This window comes from Leopardus geoffroyi, chromosome B3 (assembly GCF_018350155.1).
Source record: "Leopardus geoffroyi isolate Oge1 chromosome B3, O.geoffroyi_Oge1_pat1.0, whole genome shotgun sequence".
Classification (NCBI taxonomy): domain Eukaryota; kingdom Metazoa; phylum Chordata; class Mammalia; order Carnivora; family Felidae; genus Leopardus; species Leopardus geoffroyi.
The window spans coordinates 144,159,342-144,181,506 of NC_059337.1; the positions used below are offsets into that span (position 1 = coordinate 144,159,342).

The window sequence follows — 22,165 nt, forward strand, 5'->3', positions numbered from 1 at the left end:
CAGGGAAGCAGCTGGTTCCCACGAACTGCTCGCTGTTCACACCGGACGTGATGCGTGTGGGCTCCTTGTGAAACTGGGTTGAGTGCCTTATGGCAGCTCCCAGGGTTGATCAGTGACCAGCTGAGCCTGAGCACAGGCCCCCCCCCCCCCGCCCCCCCAATGACAAAAGCCTACTCTTGCTGCTGGGCCCCCCCATGAGCAGGGCTCAACCACCAGCCGGGTGAGGAGCCGGGTCTGAGTGGGTGCCTAGGCGCCTGCCCCTGACGCCGACCCGACCTCTTCTGGGCAACTGCCAGGCTCCAGACATCCCCAGGGCTTGGCCACCAGTCTCCTCCCCACCCGGTTCTGGAATGGTCTATCAGGGATCCTGGGAAAGCCGCCTTGCAGTCCAAAGTTCTACTTGATTGAAAATTGAGGTCCGTTTTAAATGTTCTTCTCTGAACCGATAAATAAGGTTTCTTAGTTTTTCTGCAGCGGTATTCCCGAACAGAGCTATAGGCTGGGACCAGGCCCAAGGACGGATGAGGGGAGCCCACAGAAAGGCCGCCATGGGCGTCTGTCCTGCCTACCTCCTCTGCCCACCCAGCACACACAGGTGAGGGTCCCAAGCACGAGAGCAGCCGTGCCCTCCCGGCACAGAGCAAGTTCCTGAACAGGGAGGACGGACGCCAGCCCAGAGGCCCTGAGCGGGAGCCGCTGCACCCCCCGAAAGCCCAGTGTGACCATCCTGGGCCCCAGGGCCTCTGAGCCTCGCCCCACTGCAAGCTCGGCCTGTGGGGGCCTCGGTGGGGGGTGGGGGACCCCACCTCTGGGACCACCCGCTCACCGTCCAGTCGGGAGGGTCGGGCCGAAGAGTGGCCACGGCGCTACTCATCCTTAGCGAGCCGCGCTGGCACACAGGCCAGAGGGCCCCGGAGCCGGGACAGCGGCGGGCCTGTGCCCGGGCCGGCCCCCTGTTACCCACCTCACACCCCGGCGCCCCGCCCACCCGCAGGAATGAGCGCTCTTCTCCTCGGGCTTCCCTTTATTGGCACTTGGGAACAGCACGGTCCTGGGGGTCCCGGGGCGTGTGGGCAGCGGCCACCCGGCACTGGCGCCAGGCTTGTGCTCAGTTCATGCCTGCTGGGGAATAAAAGGCTCAGTGAGCAAACGCCCAGAAGCTGGGAAAGGGTAAGAGAGCCACTGCCACCCCACTGTTTTCAAATGGCACGTCAAGAAGGGGGCGCCTGAGTGGCTCAGTCGGTCAAGCGTCCGACGTTGGCTCAGGTCATGATCTCGCAGTCCGTGGGTTCGAGCCCCACGTCAGGCTCTGTGCCGACAGCTCAGAGTCTGGACCCTGCTCCAGATTCTGTCTCCTCTCTCTGCCCCGGTCGCTCAAAAATAAACATTTATAAATTTAAAAAAGCACATCAAGACCATGACGCTGTCAACAGCCAAAACCAACTGCTCAGAAAACCCTTTGTGAACACAGTGACAGAGGAACGGAAACGGGGACACCGGAGGCAGCTGGTCAAGGTGCCGGGTGGGCAGTTCACACCAGAATCCACCGGTGTGTTATCCTAAATATTCTTACCTTGTTGTGTCAGCAACCCCCAGAGCCCCTCCTCTGTCCACCCCATCCCCCACTCCTGCCCACTCCCCCACCCCCCTCAGCAGATGCGCCAGCAGGGAGGAGAACAACGGGTACCACGAATTCAGGTTTTTTAAACAAATTGTTTCACCAACGCATAAATATTTAGTAAAAGTCAAGAAATGCTCGGACTCGGGAAGCGGGTTCCACGAGGACCACGTGGGACCTTTCCTCCACCGGAAACCCGTTTGTAAGCAAACAGGTGGGCACCCAGGTGTTCACTGTTTAAGACACACAAAGGGCAACTGTTTCACTGATACGAGTCCGTCAGCGTTGGCTTTGGCCAACGGGCACCTCCTTCCCGAGCCAACTCCGCTCACCTCGGTCTAGGCCACATACTGCCTCTTCCTCTTCCTTTTCTCGGGCTCTGCAAGTAAGAGTTCCAGTTTCCTCTTGAAGAGGATGAGCTTGGGCCCCTTGTCCTTCTCACTCCCACGTCTGGGAGGCGGCCGGGACCCTCCGGTCCTGCCCTGCGTGTGTCTGCCGGGCTCAGAGGGCTCCGCGGCGGGGAGGAGGGGACCGGCTGCCCTGGGCCACCCCTCCTCCGTCATTCTCCGGTCCTCTGGGGCTCCGGACGGCCCGGCTGGCCACCCTGGCGCCTCAGGGCCGCTGGCCTCGACAGGCCACATGTCCACGTCGTCGGCCTCCGGGGACGCAGGGCCCCAGCTGGCAGCTTTGAGGAGGCGGTCTGGGAGTTTTGAGGAGAGAGGATCTTCTACGCGGACCTCTCCTGGCCTCCTGGACTTCGGTGCGTGTGAAGGCACAGTACAGGTCACGTCGCCCGGACAACAGGTGCTGAGACCGTAGACAGAATGGCTGGGGGTATCTTCCGAAGACTGGCCGTCGTGAGGATCTAAAAACTGACGACATCATTTATTTCTGAGCCAATTAGCAATTTCTACCAGGGTAAAGCACCAGACACTTCTCACGCGCAGAAGTTCCCCTTTCCATCACTGATGGTGGCAAATTTTGCATATCTGCCTTGCAATTGTTAAAAATGCATTAGATGGGCACCCGGCTGGCTCCATCAGTTAAGCGTCCGACTCGATTTTGGCCCAAGTCATGATCTTACAGTTTGTGAGTTCGAGCACCGCGTCGGGCTCTGCGCTGAGGGACTTTGTCTCTCCCTCTCTCTGCCCCTTCCCTACTCGATCTCTCTCTCAAAATAAATAAACTTAAAAATAAATAAATAATAGGGGCACCTGGGTGGCTCAGCCGGTTAAGCATCTGACTTTGGCTCAGATCACGATCTCTCGGTTCACAGGTTTGAGCCCTGCCTTGGGGTCTGTGCTGACAGCACGGAGCCCACTTGGAATCCTCTGTCCCCCTCTCTCTCTGCCCCTCCCCAGCTGGCACTCACTCTCAAAAATAAACATTAAAAAAATAAAAAATTGGGGCGCCTGGGTGGCTCAGTCAGTTAAGCATCTGACTTCAGCTCAGGTCATGATCTCACAGTTCGTGGGTTCAAGCCCCGTGTCAGGCTCTGTGCTGACAGCTCAGAGCCTGGCACCTGCTTCAGATTCTGTGTCCCTCTCTCTTTGCCCCTCCCCTGCTCGCTCACTTTCTCTGAAAAATAAACATTAAAAAAAATTTTTTTAATAAAAAATAAAAAATGCATTAGATACCCCATAGCATCCAAAAGACCTGAGGGTCCACCATCACTGGGGGCCCAATCTGAGCCCCATAACTGAAAGCCCTTATCCCAGTGCCGTGCACAGGCCGGTCCACACCACCAGAGGCCCGGGAGGGCGCTGTCTGAGCTCACTCCCTCCCAGAGTCCTGTTCCTGGCCTGCCTGCCTCAGGCTCCCTGACCAACGGGTGCAGACACGTGCCCCTCACCACCCACCACCCCCACTCGAAGGGCTGTCCAAGGCGGCCCAAAGAGGTTGAGATGAGCACTTAAGTCCAGTGGTCACGGTTTTCAAAGGTGCCCGCGCTCTGTCCTCAAAGGCCATGTGTGCAGGTCAGCAGCTGGCCGCCTCTTTGTGACCGCTGGCTCAGGGGGCCTTGGAACTCTCCGGATCCCTTATCATACGGCTCCACTGTGCATACCCAACCTCGTACCCGAATTCCTCGACCCGAATTTCCTTATTTCTGACCTGACCTCGTACCCGAATTTCCTATTCCTTACTCTAGCTTTTTACCCTCCTGCCAAAGCGGCTCTGGCAGCAAGGGTCTCCAGGAAAGTCTAAGGCCCTGCGACTGACCGTCGTCACTTCCCCAGCTGACAGTGGGGAGCTGCGCCCCTGGTAACTCCCAACGCTGCACTGACCACCCCCCCTCCCAGCTCTGCCAGGGCCCCGTGAGGACCGGTGAGGTGTTCCCCTCTCACTGACCACAGACGGGGCTTCAGTCACACCCTGAGAAAAGGCCCCGGGGCTGAGCCAATGCAGGGACCCCCGTGAGGTCATCTCACCTGGGTGGTGAAAACCTCCCGAGAGAGCTCATTTCTTCTGTGGACAGTCAATGCTGTTACGGAGTCCCCAAAACAGGGAATAAAATAGCTAACAGCATAGTCTGTAGGCAACGGTAATCATTTCAGATTCAGAGACCGCTCAGAACTGTTGGGAGTTCACAAAGCCAGCATCGTGGGACCCCCCCCCCCACGATGGCCTCAAGGCCCAGGCCCGAGGGGGTACCCGTGTAGGGGAGGCTAATGGTCTCGGCCTGCAAATCAGCCAACAGCATCCATACAAACTTACAAACCAGGGGATGCGGGGATAGGACGTTTATCCCCTGGCTAGAATGGTTTGGGTCAGAATGGCAGGACAGCATGACCTGGTGCCTCAAAGCACCATGAGACCAAATATTCGCCATCCCCGAACTGATTATGGAGATTGATTTTAATTTCGATTGAATTTAATCTACCCCAGCCGGTAGAATGTGCCACTCTTGATCTCCAGGATGTGAGTTCGAGCCCCATGCCGGGGGTAGAGATTAATTAATTTTGAGATTGCAATTACTCAAATTTATGACCTTGTCAATCTTCCAGGGGAAACTACTTTGAGTCTTTTTCTTACTTAAATGTTTTGCGGGGGGGGGGGGGGGGGGGGGGAAGGAAACATCCATTTAAATATCAAAGTGAAGCTCCTCCTCAAATATAGTAACTCCATTCTTAACCAGAAAAGGGCACACACAGCAGGTCCCAAACCACTCTCCTTGCAAAGTCCTCCTTGAAGGGTCGGCCCGTGGCTGGTTCTGGGGACTTGGATCTGGGGAGGGCTCCACCGTCCTCTAAGTGAGGGGACTGGCTGCTGGCCCATTCTATCACCTACCTCTCTCCAGATACCTTCAATTAAGTCCATGTGATTCTTTTTGTGATTGGCCTGGGGAAATTTAAAGAAACAAAGACAGGCGGTGCTGAATAATCCTTTCGATGAAGGCAGGCGGACAGCAGCTCAGCGTTCAAGAGCAAGGGGCAGAGGGAACCCACGCCCACGGTTCCCGCCACGCCGGACACTCGGCGGATGGCGGCCCTCGGGGGTGGACAAGAAGGACTTCCCTGGTCTGAGGGACTAAAATGCAAACGTGGGCCGCCATGAATAGGAAGAGTAGAACCAGGAATGTGGCAAGAGGGCGAATTCAGCAGCTGGATTTAACCGGGGAGAGAGAACCCTGGAACTTATTCTAAACCCAAAGCCAGAAGATCATGGAAGGTACTAGACCATCCGTCCTAACCCCTTCCTTTACAGATGAGGCCCAGACAACAGCCAGGCCTTGCTTGCTCAGGGTCCCTCAAAGAACCCGGGGCTGGCACCAGATATTCTAGAACCCTCCTTGCTAATCCCAGGCTGCTGGGAGAAAGCAGCTCTTGCTTTTTCTCATCGACAGACTCCCAAAGGACAGGAGATTGAACACCCCTGCTTTTGAGAAGAGAAGCCCCGTAAAGATGTTACCAAGAACCGCTGAGAATACCATTTCCACAGAGGGTGCGGGCCCAGAGCAAGGGTTCCTGGTCTGGGGCACATGGGGTCTCCCGCCCTCCCCGCCCTGCCCCCATGTCCGCTAGCAGGGGAGGGGGCGGCGAGCAGGAGAGCACCTTGAAGCGATGGGGTGTGTTCCTCCACCTCTTCTGGAAGCCGGCCCTGGTGCTAGCAAATGCCGCCCTGATGCAGGCGGGCTGGCCGGACCTCAGACCAGCCATGGCCGGGGCTGCTCAGGGTGGGCTTTTCACTTCGCTACAAAACATCAAGTTCACAGGGACAAAGCACAGGTCACTGGTTGCTGGGGGCGGGTGAGGGCTTGGCCACAAAAGGGCAGGAGGGAACCTTCCGGAGCTGTGGGACTGTGTGCCTTGGCTGTGATGGCGGTCGCTCTGTAGGACACATTTGTCAGAGTCAGAGCTGCGTCCCAACGGGGCTGGGTTTCACCGTGGGTGCTACCTCCCCAAGACAGATCTAGAGTTTTCCGAAAGCGTTTTAGGGAACCCGCGGGCAGCTGGTGGTGGGGAGTGTAGCCCGTGGGCTTCGCCTCTGTGAGGGGAAAGCCCCTTTGCCCCGAGAAGCTCGGTCTTAACAAGCTCATTGGAAATGTCACACATTCAGTATGGAAACCAATTTGACAATAAATTTCATATTTAAAAAAAAAGAAACAAAAAAAAGAATATCTTATTTTACGAGGAAAATATATTCTTTAATTGAGGCTTTCATTTTTATTACGCTAACTACTATCAACAATTTCTTTTGAAATAAAGCACAGATAAATGTAGGGGAAAAAAAAGGAAATGTCACACATTCATTGACACGGAAAGTTCTAGACTGTTGGGGGGGCACCCACTCAGCTCAAATGTCCTCCTCCCCCTTTAACAGAGGAAGAACGTGAGCCCGGGATGGGGACTGACCCACCCGAGTCAGAGAGCTTTTCCCAAGTGTGAGGTTGTTAAAAAAACAACAGGCAGCCAAAGAAGAGCGAGAATAGCAAAAAACAAAACAACTTACCAAGAGCACGAGGGGCTGCAAACCTACCTCCGCGGAGTCTCATGTCACTGGCTTTCAAGAGTCCTTGCGGGAAGGCACCGCCAGGCCCTGAGGGGAAGCGCCACAGTCACCACACGCACGCCTACCTCCCGCTTCCCAAAGTGGAGGCTCCGTGGCACACCAGTTCCGGGCCGAGGTCAGAGGAACAGGAAAGGATAAAAACAGACCCTAAAGCACAAGGCACATTAGCATCTTCAAGGCTAGAACGGTTCCCAGCAAAAATCAGTTTCTTTAAGGGGCGTCTGGGTGGCTCCGTCGATCGAGCGTCCGACTTCAGCTCGGGTCATGGTCTCGCAGTTGGTGAGTTCGAGCCCCGGGTTGGGCTCTGTGCTAACAAACAGCTCGGAGCCTGGAGCCTGCTTCAGATTCTGTCTCTGTCTCTCTCTGTCTCTCTGTCTCTCTCTCTCTCTCTCTCCCCCTCCCCTGCTCATGCTCTGCCTCTCTCTGTCTCTCAAAAATATATGTTAATAAATATTTTTAAAAAATCAATTTCTTTAAGTATTAGCTGAAGTCTGTCTGTATTTCCTTCAGATGTCATTAGCTTTCACTTCGCCTCCTCTTTCTGCCCCCAGGTCCCACCCAGGACACTACATTCCATCCAGCGGCCACTCGGTGGCCACATCCTCTTAGGCCCCTCTCGGCTGTGACAGCGCCTCAGGCTCTCCTCGCTTTTGATGACCTGGACGGTTCTGAGGACCGTCTCATAAGATGTCCCCCCACTGGGATTCGGCTGACGTTTTTCTTCCGAAATCACCAGGACTGTGGGTTTGGGGAGGCCGCCCCCAGAGGGGCAGTGCCCTCATCGGACGGGTGTCACCATGAAGTTTTACAGGGGACCTCGCCGTGGCCACCTGGCTGGCACGGCACCTGTCGGGTTTCTCCCTCCCGGCCCTCCTGGGACACGGTCACGCCGGCCACCACACTCAACGACTGGAGATTTATGCCCCCGCGCAGACAGGGAGCGTCTACGGAGCTCCCTCCGCGTGGGAGATTTTTCTACCTGCTTATCGATTTACTCAATTACACTTGGGTTATAATAAAGACGACTTCATTTTTGGGGCGCAAGAGTATGTGACTCTTGATCTCGGGGTTGTGAGTTCCGGCCCCACGTTCAGCGTAGAGATTACCGAAAAAACTAAAACATTTAAAAATAATAACTACATACATGCTACGCGATTGAGTCCCGTTTTGGCCGGAACTCGTTCCGTTGACTCCTGTGTCCCTGTGACACGTCCAAAGCAACTTAACTTTGAACTCCGAAGGAACACGTCCTGTTTCTCAGTGCTCTCTCCAGGCCAAGTGCAGACAAAAGTACCAAAAAAGTGAAATTACAACAAGTAGAGGAACCAGACCCCTCTTTCCTCCTCGCTTTCTCTGACGGAGGTACAGGCCAGGGTCAGTGCCAACCCCATGTTTTCTAGACCAGCTGGTTGGCACCGTGTTAAAGGGCTTCTTACGTACTTTTTAACAAAAAGGTATTTCGTGCACGTGGTTAAAAAAAAAAAAAAAAAAACAACCATTAAACATTATACAATAAATACGCGAGGTCCCCCAGATGCTGACTGTGGGCCACCCTGTGTATCCCCAGGACATGCAGGCTTTTTTTTTTTTTTAATGTCTACATGTTTATTTATTTTGAGAGAGAGAGACAGAAAGAAACGTGGCGGAGGGGCAGAGACAGAAAGGGAGAATCTTAAGCAGGTTCCACGCTCAGTGGGGAGCCCGATGTGGGTGGGGCTCAATCTCGACCCTGGGATCACGACCTGAGCCGAAATCAAGAGTCAGCCGCTCAACTGACTGAGCCACCCAGGCGCCCCCACACGGGCTCCTTTCTACGCACTTGTCCACGTGGCGGGGCAGGACTCTATCTCGTGATCTGTCCACAGGATGTAAGGGCTATGAGGCTCGGCCCTTTACCCCAAGGGCTGCCGCTGCCTGTCCCCCCACAGCTCCCGGGGGTGGGGGAAGCTCATGATTTCAGGGGAGCGCGTGAGGCCTAAGGCAGGCTGACGGTGCTGGGCTTGTCCTAAAAAAGGCCTTCCTGCCGGGAAGCTGCGAGAACGACAGCCCGTCCCCTTGGGCCGCATGTTTGAAAATCTCCTAATGAAGAGTTGAGAAGTCACCACCTCTGCCCTGAGAGCCACCAAATCCCTACCTTCGAGCGAGTCCTGGGTGTTAAGCTCTAACCCTCAGTGCCGCTGCCCACCCTGCATCTGCCCAGCTACACGCGCCCACTCGCGTGCACACACGAGCACCTGCACCCACGTCCCTGGCCCCGAGGCCCCACCCCCGCCTCTGGTGACCCTGGTCTCCACCTCCCGGCTCCGTACGCCCGCGCCTCGCCGCCGGGCCTCGCCGGATCTCTAACAGGTTCTCCCAACTTATTTGTCCAAGGTCAGCCGGCTGACCTTCCCCAAACCTGCCCCACCGCAGCCCTCCAGGCTCGGCACAGGCCGCTCTGCCGATCTTGCTGCGCAAGCTACAGTCTTCCCGTCGCCCCGACCCGTTCCCTTCCAAACCCACGTCCCGTTCATCAGCCGGCTTCCCGATGAGCCCAGAATCCCATTGCTTCTCCCCACTTCCTCGCCCCAGAGCAACGCTGTTAGAGCTTGGCTGGCATCACGCAGTATCCCTCCTGCCCCCGGTGGCCTCCCGGCCCCTCCCAGCTCCGCTCGTCCACCCCTCCACGGCTGGCGGTCCCCCCGCACGGGCTGAGCCCCTCACTTCTAACCTGTCTTTCCGCTGAGGCCACCCTCCCACGAGGCCTCGCTAGAGGCCCCCCAGCTCACATCCCAACCTCCCGCTCACGCCGCCTCTTCTCACGCAGGCGCACAACACCCACCGCTGCATTTTTCTCCCTGGTCCCGGTCACTCTAGCAATCTCCGTGCCCTCCTGCTCTCTCTCTGGGATCGGCAGCCCCTTTCAACCGACTCGAACTCCGTCACCTGGACTTTTTGCTTCTCCGTCCACAGCCGCGTCCCCAGAGCCTCGCACAGCACTGACCACGGGGCCGATGCTCAACAGGTATTTCCTGGAGGCCTGTGTGTGCGCACGTCCCACAGGCGCCCTCATCCGCTACGGCCCCGGCCAAGTGCATATTTTTTAATATCCGGTGGTCATGGACAATTTTACTTTTTTAAATTTATTTTAATGTTTATTTATTTTTGAGAGACAGAGCACTAGCAGGGGAGGGGCAGAGAGAGAGGGAGACCCAGAATCCGAAGCAGGCTCCAGGCTCCGAGCGGTCAGCCCAGAGCCCGACGCGGGGCTTGAACCCACGAACCGTGAGATCGTGACCTGAGCCGGAGTCGGCCGCTCAACTGACTGAGCCCCCGGGCGCCCAGCGGTGCATTTTCCTCCAAGAGGTGTCCCTGCTTCTGCGGTCTCCAGTGTGGCTACAGTGACACCACCACCCACTAACACCTGCCACCCTGCCCCAGGCCAGACAGCAGCTCCCATTTGCCAACTGCCAGATGGTTAAGAGTCAACGTGGTAATTTGACATTTGCTACAAATTGAACGCTTGGCCAATTTTCCTAACAAAGCTTTACAATGTTTGCTTTATAAATAGAACGTTTTAGTGTACTAATAAAACACTGGATAATAAAGAGCAAAGGGGTGGCTGGGCGGCTCAGTCGGTGGAGCGTCCGGCTTCAGCCCAGGTCATGATCTTGAGGTTTGTGGGTTCGAGTCCCGTGTCAGGCTCTGTGCTGATGGCTCAGAGCCTGGAGCCTGCTTCAGGTTCTGTGTCTCCCTCTCTCTCTGCCCCTCCCCTGCTTGTGCTCTCTCTCAAAAATAAACATCTTAAAATTTTTAAATAAAAAAATTTTAATGAATGAATGAAGAGCCATTTTTACATTTTTCTAATCACAAGGTTAAATGCTGGCCAACAAGGCAGGAAGAAGAAAAAAAATGATGGGCCAAGACCTCCCCCAAACAATCCAAAGCCCCAGAGACTAGGGTGACCTCCTCTGGGGGGCGGGGGGGCCAGGAGAGGGGGCGGTCCAGGCCCAGGACTCCTTAACCTTAGCTTCAAGCTCCCTGGGACCTGTCCCCAGCCCCTTGTCACTCCGCCCCTGGAGCCACGTCCAGGAAGCGTGGCCCTGGGGGGTCGGGCCCACTGCCTAGCTGAATGAAACTGGGTCTGAAGGTTCCTGCCTGGAGTCCAGGAGCAGGGGCTACAAACGCAAGGTGAGGTTCAGACAGCCAGCTCCCGAGCGGGGGACCTACGGGCAGACACGCCGGTCTGCAGGAAGGAGGAACAGAACACATGCAAAATGATCTTTCGGCCAAGAGGAGTTCCACGAGTGTACTTTCAAGATGTAGGAAAAAGGAGGAAAAATTACGGTGAGGCCTCATCCGCCACCACCAAGAAGCACGGTGGGGTCATCAGAATTCGGACCGGGTTTGTTCTAAGTTGGCCACTAAGTTGATCTCAGTACTGAAGTAAATTTTGCTTTTCTGCTTTAAAGGAAAAACACATTTTAAAAGTTGTCTCTTGGGGCGCCTGGGTGGCTCAGTCGGTTAAGCGGCCGACTTCGGCTCAGGTCATGATCTCGCCATCTGTGAGTTCAAGCCCCGCGTGGGGCTCTGTGCTGACAGCCCAGAGCCTGGAGCCTGTTTCCGATTCTGTGTCTCCCTCTCTCTCTGCCCCTCCCCCGTTCATGCTCTGTCTCTGTCTCAAAAATAAATAAACGTTTAAAAAAAAAATTAAAAATAAATAAATAAATCAAAAATAATAAAAGTTGTCTCTTGGGGCGCCTGGGTGGCTCAGTCGGTGAAGCGTCCAACTTTGGCTCAGGTCACAATCTCATTCTTTGTGGTTTCGAGCCCTACGTCGGGCTCTGGGCTAATAGCTTGAGCCTGGAGCCTGCTTGAAATTCTGTGTCTCCCTCTCGCTCTGACCTCGCCCCGTTCACGCTCTGTCTCTCTCTCTCTCTCAAAAACAAACATTTAAAAATTTTTTAAGTCATCTCTTAACAATATTCATTAATATCAACAGTTTCTAGTTCAAGAACAGGCACCCTTTCCTTGCAATAAAATTTGCTCTGAAAGAATCCTCAAACTCCACATCCCCAAAAGTGATATTTTTTTTCATGTTGCTGTTGAGGGTTGCTCTTCAGAGTATAAACACCACTACCCCCAAAACATACACATACACACACTCTATGTCCCTTTTTTCTATATTTATTTATTTTGGGGGGGGGGGGGGAGGGGCACAGAGAGGGAGAGAAAGAATCCCAGGCAGGCTCCGTGTTGTTAGCAGAGCCCATGAGACCGTGACCTGAGCGAAAACCATGAGCTGGACACTTAACCGACGAAGCCCCTCAGGCGGCCCCCACACTCGACGTCCTTTAGACACATGCCTGTTAGGCGTGGCTTCGTTATCTCCGTGCCCAAGTCCCTGGGCCAGGGTCAGTGCTCAGGAAATATTCATTCAAGTGTAATAGTCTCAAGTGAAGTCAGAGGAGTGTCTGGGTGGCTCAGTCGGTTAAGGGTCCGACTTCAACCCAGGTCATGATCGTTGGGGAGTTCGAGCCCCGCACTAGGCTCTCTGCTGTCAGCACAGAGCCTGCTTCAGATCCTCTGTCCCCCTCCCCTCTGTCTCTCAAAAATATTTGAAAAAAAAGTTTGTAATAACAAAAGAAAGGCTTAAAAAAACAAAGTGAAGTCAGAGACTGAAAATTATCCTCCTTACGTACCTGCAGGTCCTACCCTTTAAATGATGGGGTGGGGGGTGGGGGCATGAGGGTCTGTACTTTGGTACACAAATCACAGAGGTGTTCTTTTTTTAATGTTTTTTTAAACTTTAAAAAAAAATTTTTTTAACGTTTATTTTTATTTATTTTTGAGACAGAGAGAGACAGAGCATGAATGGGGGAGGGTCAGAGAGAAGGAGACACCGAATCTGAAACAGGCTCCAGGCTCCGAGCTGTCAGCACAGAGCCTGATGCGGGGCTTGAACTCACGGACTGAGAGATCATGACCTGAGCCGAAGTCGGACGCTTAACTGACTGAACCACCCAGGCACCCCTTTTTTAACTTTTTTAAATGATTGATTTTTGAGACAGAGAGAGACAGAGCATGAGCAGGGGAGCGGCAGAGAGAGAGGGAGACACAGAATCCGAAGCAGGCTCCAGGCTTCGAGCTGTCAGCACAGAGCCCAACGCGGGGCTCGAACTCATGGACGGTGAGATCCTGACCTGAGCCGAAGTCGGACGCTTAACCGACTGAGCAGTTACGCTCAGTATTTACTTATTTTTGAGAGAGTGCAAGTGGGGGGGGAGACAGAGAAAGAGGGGGACAGAGGATCCCAAGCAAGCCCTGCACTGACAGCAGCGAGCCCAATGTAGGGCTTGAACTCACAAACCGCAAGATCAAGCCGCTCAACCAGCTGAGTCACCCAGGTGCCCCAGGGTTGTTGGTTTTTTTCCCTTTTCCCCTCCCTCAGTGTTAGATTTTATGATGGACACCTTCCTACCATACTTGATATTATTTTGGCCACTTTTTCGTGCAATTATTCTGAGCTGTAATAAAAAGGAAAGACAGTGGATTTTTTTTTTTTTTCATATTCCTTATGCCAACTGAAAAAAAGGCGAAAACATAACTCCAGGGCACCTGGCTGGCTCAGTCCATGAAGCATGCGACTCTTGATCTTGGGGTCATGGGTTCAAGCCTCACGTTAAGCACAAAGATTACTTAAAAAAAAAAATCACAATTCCCATTCCAGACAATGTTGACCAAGCTTTAAAGGGGGGGGGGGGGGGGGGGGGAGGACACAAACGCTTCAGATGAAGCCAATTCTCATTTTACCTTGTTTATCTGCGAGTCAACCTCTCCAAAGCACCTGGGCTGGTATCAGAATCCATCAGATCACCAAGTTCTACAGCCAAAATAAGAACAGCTATTCAGACTGAAGGAATTCACAGAATTCCTGGTCCTGGAGCACAGGACCTCGGGATTTTATTTCTTATTTTATTTATTTATTTTTTTTTTATTTAAAAAAAAAAATTTTTTTTTTCAACGTTTATTTATTTTTGGGACAGAGAGAGACAGAGCATGAACGGGGGAGGGGCAGAGAGAGAGGGAGACACAGAATCGGAAACAGGCTCCAGGCTCTGAGCCATCAGCCCAGAGCCCGACGCGGGACTCGAACTCACGGACCGCGAGATCGTGACCTGGCTGAAGTTGGACGCTTAACTGACTGCGCCACCCAGGCGCCCCTTATTTCTTATTTTAAATCAGGTTGCCCTCGAGGAAACTACGGGTTAAAATAACATTTTGGAGAAATACTGTGTAGCTTTGCAGACGAACCCCAGGGTAATTCCCAGGTGTCCTAGAATTTTCCTGTGGGTTTGCAGGGGGAGGGGGAACATGTCCACCAAGCTGTTTCATGTGTGAGGGCAAAGCAGGGTCAGCCCGGGGCCACCCTCCCACCCTGACCCTGACCCTGGGCAGAGATGGTCCAGCGCCCACCGGCCCCCACCCCTCCCCACATTGGAAGAAGGCTGGAGGCACCCCTTCTTAACCCCTCACAGGTCACGCCTGGGGGAAATGGAGGTCCCCCCCCCCACCTCCGTCCTCACCACACACTAGGCTCTCACTGCCCTGCAGGCCTGACTCCTGGAAGACTGGCTGCCCCTCCATAAGGGGAAAAAGGCGGGGGGGGGGGGGGGGTCTCCAAGGCAAGGACTCCAGATCCAGGAGGTGGGGCACCAACCCCCCAGGGAAGGCTGTCTTCACTCCCACGGACCCCCCCCCCCCCCGGAAGGATCTGGACCCAGCTGCCTCGGCCCCTTCTTGCTGGCGGAAGCCCACCCACGTCCTACCCGGGACCACGCGGCTCTAGCGGCCCCCTGCGGGGCCAGCAGCGTTGGGGAGGGCGCACCCGGCCAGGCCCCTGCGCCCCGCACCTGCGCCCCCCCTGCCGGGGCTGGGGCTGGACGGGAAAAGTAGCCCCCGACGTAGCGAGGGCGTGTCGTCCCTCTGGTCGGGGCCACCGGCAATGGGCTCGCCACCCAGGTGGGCCCGGGCGAGGCTCCTTCAGTGCCGCCCAGGTCGGAATTCGAGGGTCGGGCGCGCGGGGCGTGCGGGCCGGCACCGCAGACTCACCTTCTGAATGGCTTGTCCATCTCGTTCCCGGCGCGGTCACCGCCGAGCCCCGAAGGGGCGGGGGGCTGCGGCCGGACCTGTGTGACGTCACAGACATCTCCGCGGCGACGGGGCGAGCGGCCCCTCCCGCCCCGCCCAGACCCCCGCCCCCCGCGCCTCGGAGCCGCCCTCCCGCGCTCCCTTCGCGGCCACGGAAGCCTTCCTCAGGACATCGCTTTGTCGCGAAATCTTGAGCGACTCCCCTGTGCCCCGGGATGACGTCCAAACCTTTTAACGCGCCCACCCGCCGCCCCCCTCCGGCGGTACCCGAGGACTGCTCCCGCCCCCGGGCGGCGGCCACTTCCCAACTCCCAGATTGAGGAGGGCCGCGAGCCCCTCCCCCCCAACCACCCCCAGCCCGGACTTCACCCCGCCCCCACGGCTGGCTTCCTTAAACCTGGGGAGCTGAGTTTGGCGCCTCCTCCAGGAAGCCTTCCCGGACCACGGAAGTTACAAGCCCCTCCCCTGCGTTCCCACCGCCGGCCGGATCAGCCTGTGTGGAAGTGGCCCGAGGATTTCTACTGGCCCACGAGTCCATGCGCCTAAGGGTCCCAATCCCAAGGTCCCTTCCCCCCACCCCTCCCCCACGGTGCCCGGCACAGTAACCGCTCAAACATATGTTTTGAATGAATGACAGGAATTGGGGAACTGGATACGCCACAAATCCTGTTAGCTGTGAACTCGCTAGTTTCTTTGGTAATTTAAAAAAAAATTTTTTTTTAACGTTTTGTTTATTTTTGAGACAGGGAGAGACAGAGCATGAGCGGGGCAGGGGCAGCGAGAGAGGGAGACACAGAATCGGAAGGAGGCTCCAGGCTCTGAGCCATCAGCCCAGAGCCCGACGCGGGGCTCGAACCTACGGACTGTGAGATCATGACCTTAGCCGAAGTCGGCCGCTTAACCGACTGAGCCACCCAGGCGCCCCTCTTTGGTAATTTTAAAACATTGTTTACGTTTATTTATTTTGAGAGAGAGTAAGTACATGCACACACAAGAACAGAGGAGAGACGGATACTCAACTGACGGAACCACTCAGGCGGCAGGCCCCCTCCCGAGCCAGCTGGGATTTTGACAAGGACTGTGTTGAATCCGTAGGTCGATTTGAGTAGTATTTTGCCATCTCAACATTATGTCAGATGCTCAACATCACCAATCACCGGGGAAATGCAAATCAAAACCCCAATGAAAGGGGCACCTGGGGGGCTCAGTCAGTTAAGCCTCCAGCTTCAGCTCTGGTCATGATCTCCTGGTTCGTGAGTTCGAGCCCCGCGTCAGGCTCTGGGCTGATGGCTCAGAGCCTGGAGCCTGCTTTGGATTCTGTGTCTCCCTCTCTCTTTGCCCCTCCCCCACTCATGGTCTGTCTCTTTCTGTCAAAAATAAATAAACATTTTAAAAAAACCTTAAAAACAACTGTTTTAACTAAAAAAAATACAACGATGTGTCAGATTCCAATGAAGTGTTACTAGGTATTACTCAGCCATAAACAGGAGCGAGATCTTGCCATTTATGACAAAATGGATGGACCTAGAGGATACTTTGCAAAGTGAAATAAGTCAGATAGAAAGAGAGAAATCGCAAACAATTTTCACTTACATGTAGAATCTAAAAAATAAAACAAATGCAAATAAAAAGCAGAAATAGATCCACAAATACAGAAAACAAACTGATATTCACCAGAGGGGACAAGGGTGGAGGGACAGGCAAATGGAAGGGGAATGGGAGGTACAGGCTTCCATTAGGGAATGAGTAAGTCAAGGGGACAAAATGTACAGCATAGGGAATATAGTTAGTGGCATTTAAAAAAAAATTTTTTTTAACATTTATTTATTACTGAGAAACAGAGACAGAACATGAGCATGGGATAGGCAGAGGGAAACACAGAATCTGAGGCAGGCTCCAGGCTTCGAGCTGTCAGCACAGAGCCCGACGTGGGGCTCGAGCCCACAAACCACAAGATCATGACCTGAGCCGAAGTTGGACGCTTAACCGGCTGAGCCACCCAGGCGCCCCCCACCCCCACCCCACATAGTCAGTGGTATTGAATAGTGTTGCATAGTGACAGATGGCAGCTACACTTGCTGTGAGCCCAGGATAATGTATGGACTTGTCCAATTGTTACGTGGTCCACCTAAAACTAATGCAACACTGTGTGTCAACTAAAATAAAATACACACACAATATTATGACTTCCAATCCATGAACATAGGATGTCTTTTCATTTATTAGATCTTCTTTCACGTCTTTCAACAACGTTTTACAGCTTTCAGTGTGCAAATCTTGTGTTTCTTTTGTTAAATTTATTGCTAAGCATTTTCTTCTTTTTGATGCTTTTGTAAATGGAGATATTTCTTTTTTAGATTTTTTTTTTAACATTTGTTTATTTTTGAAAGACAGAGCGTGAGCAGGAGAGGGGCAGAGAGAGAGGGAGACACAGACTTGGAAGCAGGCTCCAGGCTCAGAGCCGTTAGCACAGAGCCCGACGCGGGGCTCGAACTCATGAACTGTGAGATCATGACCCAAGCCAAAGTAGGACGCTCAACCAACTGAGTCACCCAGGCGCCCCGGTGGAGCTGTTTCTTAATTTTATTTTTGGTTTGTTCATTGTTAATATATAGAAATACAATAAATTTTTGTATATTGATCTCATATCCTAAAACCTTGCTGAACTGGTTGTTCTAATAAGGGTGTGTGTGTGTGTGTGTGTGTGTGTGTGTGTGTGTGTGTTCTTAGGGTTTTCTACATGCAAGATTATGTCATTTGCAAATACAGATAATTTTTACTCCTCCCTGTCCAATCAGGATTTTTTATTTATTTATTTATCTTGACGAACTGCGCTGGCTCAAACCTCCAGTATAGTGTTGAGAAGAAGTGGTGGGAATGGGCTTCCTGTCTTTTTAATTGTGCATTTAATTGTAGACCAAGTACCTTGAGTATGTTTGAGTTATAAAGGTATGTTAAGGAAAAGACGAAATACTTACACATTAAATGACACGATGAGGGAAACAAAAGGAAAAATGAACTATTGGGACCTCATCAAGATAAAAAGCTTCTGCACAGCAAAGGAAATTATCAACAAAACTAAAAGGCAACCAATGGAATGGGAGAAGATATTTGCAAATGACACATCAGATAAAGGGTCAGGATCCAAAATCTATAAAGAACTTATTAAGCTCAACACCCAAAAAACAATCCAGTGAAGAAATGGGCCAAAGACACGAACAGACACTTTTCCAAAGAAGACATCCAGATGGCCAACAGACGCATGACAAGATGCTCAACATCACTCATCATCAGGGAAATACCAATCCAAATCACAAAGAGATACCACCTCACACCTGTCAGGATGGCTAACACGAACAACTCAAGCACCAACAGATGACGGCAAGGATGCGGAGAAGGGGGAACGTTTTGCCTTGTTGGTAGGAATCCAAACTGGTGCAATGCTCCGGAGAACAGTATGGAGGTTCTGCCAAAAATTAAAACTAGAGCCACCTTATGACCCAGCATTTGCACAACTAAGTATTTATCCAAAGGACACAAAAATGCCAATTCGAAGGGGCACATGTAGCCCATAATTTATAGCAGCACTATCAACAACAGCCAAATGATGGAAAGAGTCCAAATGTCCATCGACCGATGAATGGACAAAGGGGATGTAATATATATATGTATATTCACACACACACAAAAGAATATTACTCAGCGATCAAAAAGAATGAAGTCTTGACATCTGCAACAATGTGGATGGAACTAGAGGGTATCATGCTAAACGATATAAATCAGGCAGAGAAAGACAAATATCATATCATTTCATTCATATGTAGAATTTCAGAAACAAAAACAGATAAACACGGGGAAGAGAAGGAAAAATAAGATAAAGAGGGAGGCAAACCATAAGAGACTTTTAAATACAGAGAACGAACTGAGGGCTGCTGGTGGGGTGTTGGGTGAGGGGATGGGGTAAATGGGGGATGGGCATTAAGGAGGGCACTTGTTGGGATGAGCACTGGGTGTTATATGTAAGTGATGCATCATTAAATTCCATTCCTGAAGCCATTGTTACACTATATGTTAACTAACTAGAATTTAAATAAAAAGTAACAAAAATAAAGGATACGATGAAATTCAGGAATTGCTTCAGAAAACCTGGGGGGGGATGACGGAGGGTTCCTGCAGTGTGGATGGGCCCAAATGGCCATGATCCGTTGACTGGACAATGATAGGCACGTGAGCTTCCATACTATTCTATCTACTTTGTACCTTTGAAAGTCACATAACTGGAAAATGAAAAAAGTAAAATAAGGACTATGTAGAGCCAAAAAGAAAGAACTAAGAAAATAAGGAGAAAATAAGGGAAATAGAAATTCCACCGAGGAACTGGAGCCCTGGGCAAGAATGCCGGAGCAGCCGCGGCCTCCACCATCCAGGTAGAAATACCTTCCCCAAGTGGGCCATATCGCATGCCCGGCCTCCCTGCCCCATGGTGCCACCTGGCCTTTAGGCTAAGACTGGTTGTACCCCTCAAGTCTCTTCTAACCTAGAGCTGTTTTAGTTTGTTTTAATGGCATGGATTTATGGAAGAGACCAGGCCAGATATCCTGCAGAATCTTCTGGTTTTGTCTGGCTGCTTTCTCAAAGTGTTGTTTAGCTTGTCCCTCTATCCCCCTCTCTCCTGTATTTCCTATTAACTAGTTACCAGGAGAGTCCCCATTTATTGGACAATTAGGCTATTGGACAATTTTTCCATCCTGCAGTCTTGCAAAGAACATTCTTGTACATTTCCCCTTGTGCAGGTGGGTAAGACTTTCTCTAGCACCAGCCAAGAAGGGGAAGTAAGTTCTTCCTTAGAGACACCAAATTGCTCTCCAGCATGACTATCAGTTCACACTCCCACCAGGGCTACACGTGAGTGCCCGTTTGCCAGACTCTAGCCAAAATTTGGTGATGTCTGACTTAAATTTCTGCCATTCTGATGGGTGTAAAATGTACCTCCTTGTATTCGGTTCCCCTTTTGTGATCACCAGAGACCTTCTCACAGGTGTGCTGAACTTCCAGGCTAAGGAAGGGCATTGAGACAGAAGAATCCATAGGATATAGGGGAGTTGCAAAATAGCGTGCTTTGATATATCCACAATAATGGAATTCAAATATTAAGTGTTTTATTGGTTTCATCGGTTCAACTATTTAAAAAAAAAAATTTTTTTTTTTTAACTTTTGAGAGAGAGACAGAGCGTGAGCAGGGGAGGAGCAGAGAAAGTGGGAGACATAGAATCTGAAGCAGGTTCCGGGCTCTGAGCTGTCAGGCCAGAGCCCGATGCGGGGCTCAAACTCACGTGCTGTGAGATCATGACCCGAGCTGAAGTCGGATGCTTAACCGACTGAGCCACCCAGGCGCCCTGGTTCAACTATTTTAAAAAGCAGGTAGCTGAGGGGCACCTGGCTGGCTCAGTGAGAGAGCATGCAATCTTGACCTTGGAGTTGGAAGTTCGAGCCCCACATTGGGTGTAGAGATTACATTTATTTATTTATTTATTTAAACACATTTTTTTAAAAAACTCTAAGTTTATTTACTTATTTTGGGAGAGACAGAGACAGTTGGGGAGGGGGAGAGAGAGGGGAGAGAAAAATCCCAAGTAGGCCCTGTGCTGTCACGTGGAGCCCAATGCGGGGCTCGAACTCGCCAACCGTGAGATCATGACCTGAGCCCAAACCAAGAGTTGGATGCTTAACCAACTGAGCCACCCAGGCACCCAAGATAACTTTAAAAATAAAAATAGGGGCGCCTGGGTGGCGCAGTTGGTTAAGCGTCCGACTTCAGCCAGGTCACGATCTCGCGGTCCGTGAGTTCGAGCCCCACGTCGGGCTCTGGGCTGATGGCTCAGAGCCTGGAGCCTGTTTCCGATTCTGTGTCTCCCTCTCTCTCTGCCCCTCCCCCGTTCATGCTCTGTCTCTCTCTGTCCCCCCAAAAAATAAATAAACGTTGAAAAAAAATTTAAAAATAAAAATAAAACCTTAAAAAAAAGCAGATAGCTGATTTATCCTTTTTTTCTTTCTTCACTCTGATTTGTTAGTTATTTTTAAACCTGGAATTAAAAAAAAAACACACACGGTGTTGCTTTTTGGACTACATTTCAAGCCCTAGAACGTCACTGGTCGAGTGTTGAAGCCTTAAAGAACTTCCGTAAGAAGCTAACGTATGTTCTGAGCAGACAGATACACTTGGCAGACGATACGTTCAGCTTGCTGGCTTTGCAATAACATCATGGAATCTTTGTTCAGAGTTTGATGGTGCTATTAATATACCATGACTCACTAAGAGCTCTGCCTCCTGGAATGTTCCTCCCGGGGAGGTGAAGCCATGTTCCTTCCTATAGAAGAAGAATCTGTAATCACACTTTCAAAGGTTTGAGTAGATCTTGAAGGCTTGGAAAAGGGAACAAAAAGCCTCCTGAGTTGTACAGAATTAGTTACACAAATTGCCATCGACACAGAAAGGGGGAAATAGCCGTTAAATCTACTGGTTATTCATCACACAAGTATGTATCAGGTGCGCCAGGCTGGCGGCGGGCACACAGGGCCCGTGCCCTCCTTCGTGGGCAGATGGGGCCGTGGAAAGGCGAGACCATCCACGAAGCCTTGAGGGACACTGGGGACAAACGCCGGAGAGGAAGGGAGAGCGTGGCAGGGGCTTTTGTGAAGGAGGCCACCTGCCTGGTGCAGAGGGGCACGAAGACCGTCCCGGGTGAAGGGGCACGTGGAGGCCTCTAGAGGGGGCAGCCGGCAGTTTTGAGTTGCCGACCGCTGTTCTGGGGACAGTCCTACCACGGGAGGCCAGAGGCCTGGGTCCCAGCCTCCCTTGCCCCTGGGACAAGCTGCGTAATGAGCCTCAGCCAGTCACACGCTTTGAATGGGCTCTTTGACCGGAGTGGCCGGGGTGGGAAGAAGCCGGGGTCTGTCGACAGTGTGTGTTAAAAAAATTTGCCATTTTGACCATTAAAAAAAAAATGTTTTTAATGTTTATTTATTGGAGACAGAAACAGAGCATGAGCAGGGGAGGAGCAGAGAGAGAAGCGGGCTCCAGGCTCCGAGCTGTCAGCACAGAGCCCCGACGCATGGCTCGAACCCACGAACCGCAAGATCATGACCTAAACCGAAGTCGGTCGCCCAACCAACTGAGCCACCCAGGTGCCCCACTGTAATCAATTTTAGAACACGTGGAGCGCCTCAGAAAGAAACTCTATAGTCCTCAGCAGTCATCCTCAGCCGCCCTCCCCTGCAGCCCCAGCCCATGCACGCATGCACCTTCTTTCTGCCCCCATGCATTTGCCTGTTCTGGAAATTTCGTGTAAGTGGGATCCTACAATAAACATGTGGCCTTTTGTGACTGGCTTCTCTCACTTAGCGTGT

At 52.3% G+C, this 22,165-nt stretch overlaps 1 long non-coding RNA gene across 5 annotated transcripts; it reads right to left on the minus strand.

Annotated features, from left to right (window-relative positions):
- Window positions 1-1,006: 1,006 nt before the first annotated feature.
- Window positions 1,007-14,848, minus strand: LOC123584340. Of its 5 annotated transcripts, none has more exons than XR_006705360.1 (7): window positions 14,720-14,848; window positions 13,421-13,490; window positions 6,596-6,655; window positions 5,671-5,946; window positions 4,907-4,957; window positions 1,951-2,490; window positions 1,007-1,119 (listed from the first exon to the last, which is right to left on the minus strand). It is a non-coding gene; the product is annotated as an uncharacterized LOC123584340 (long non-coding RNA). The 5 variants fall into 5 exon arrangements; XR_006705363.1 differs by having other exon boundaries at window positions 1,007-1,122; window positions 5,671-5,809; window positions 6,569-6,655; XR_006705359.1 differs by having other exon boundaries at window positions 5,671-5,809; window positions 14,720-14,847.
- Window positions 14,849-22,165: the final 7,317 nt, after the last annotated feature.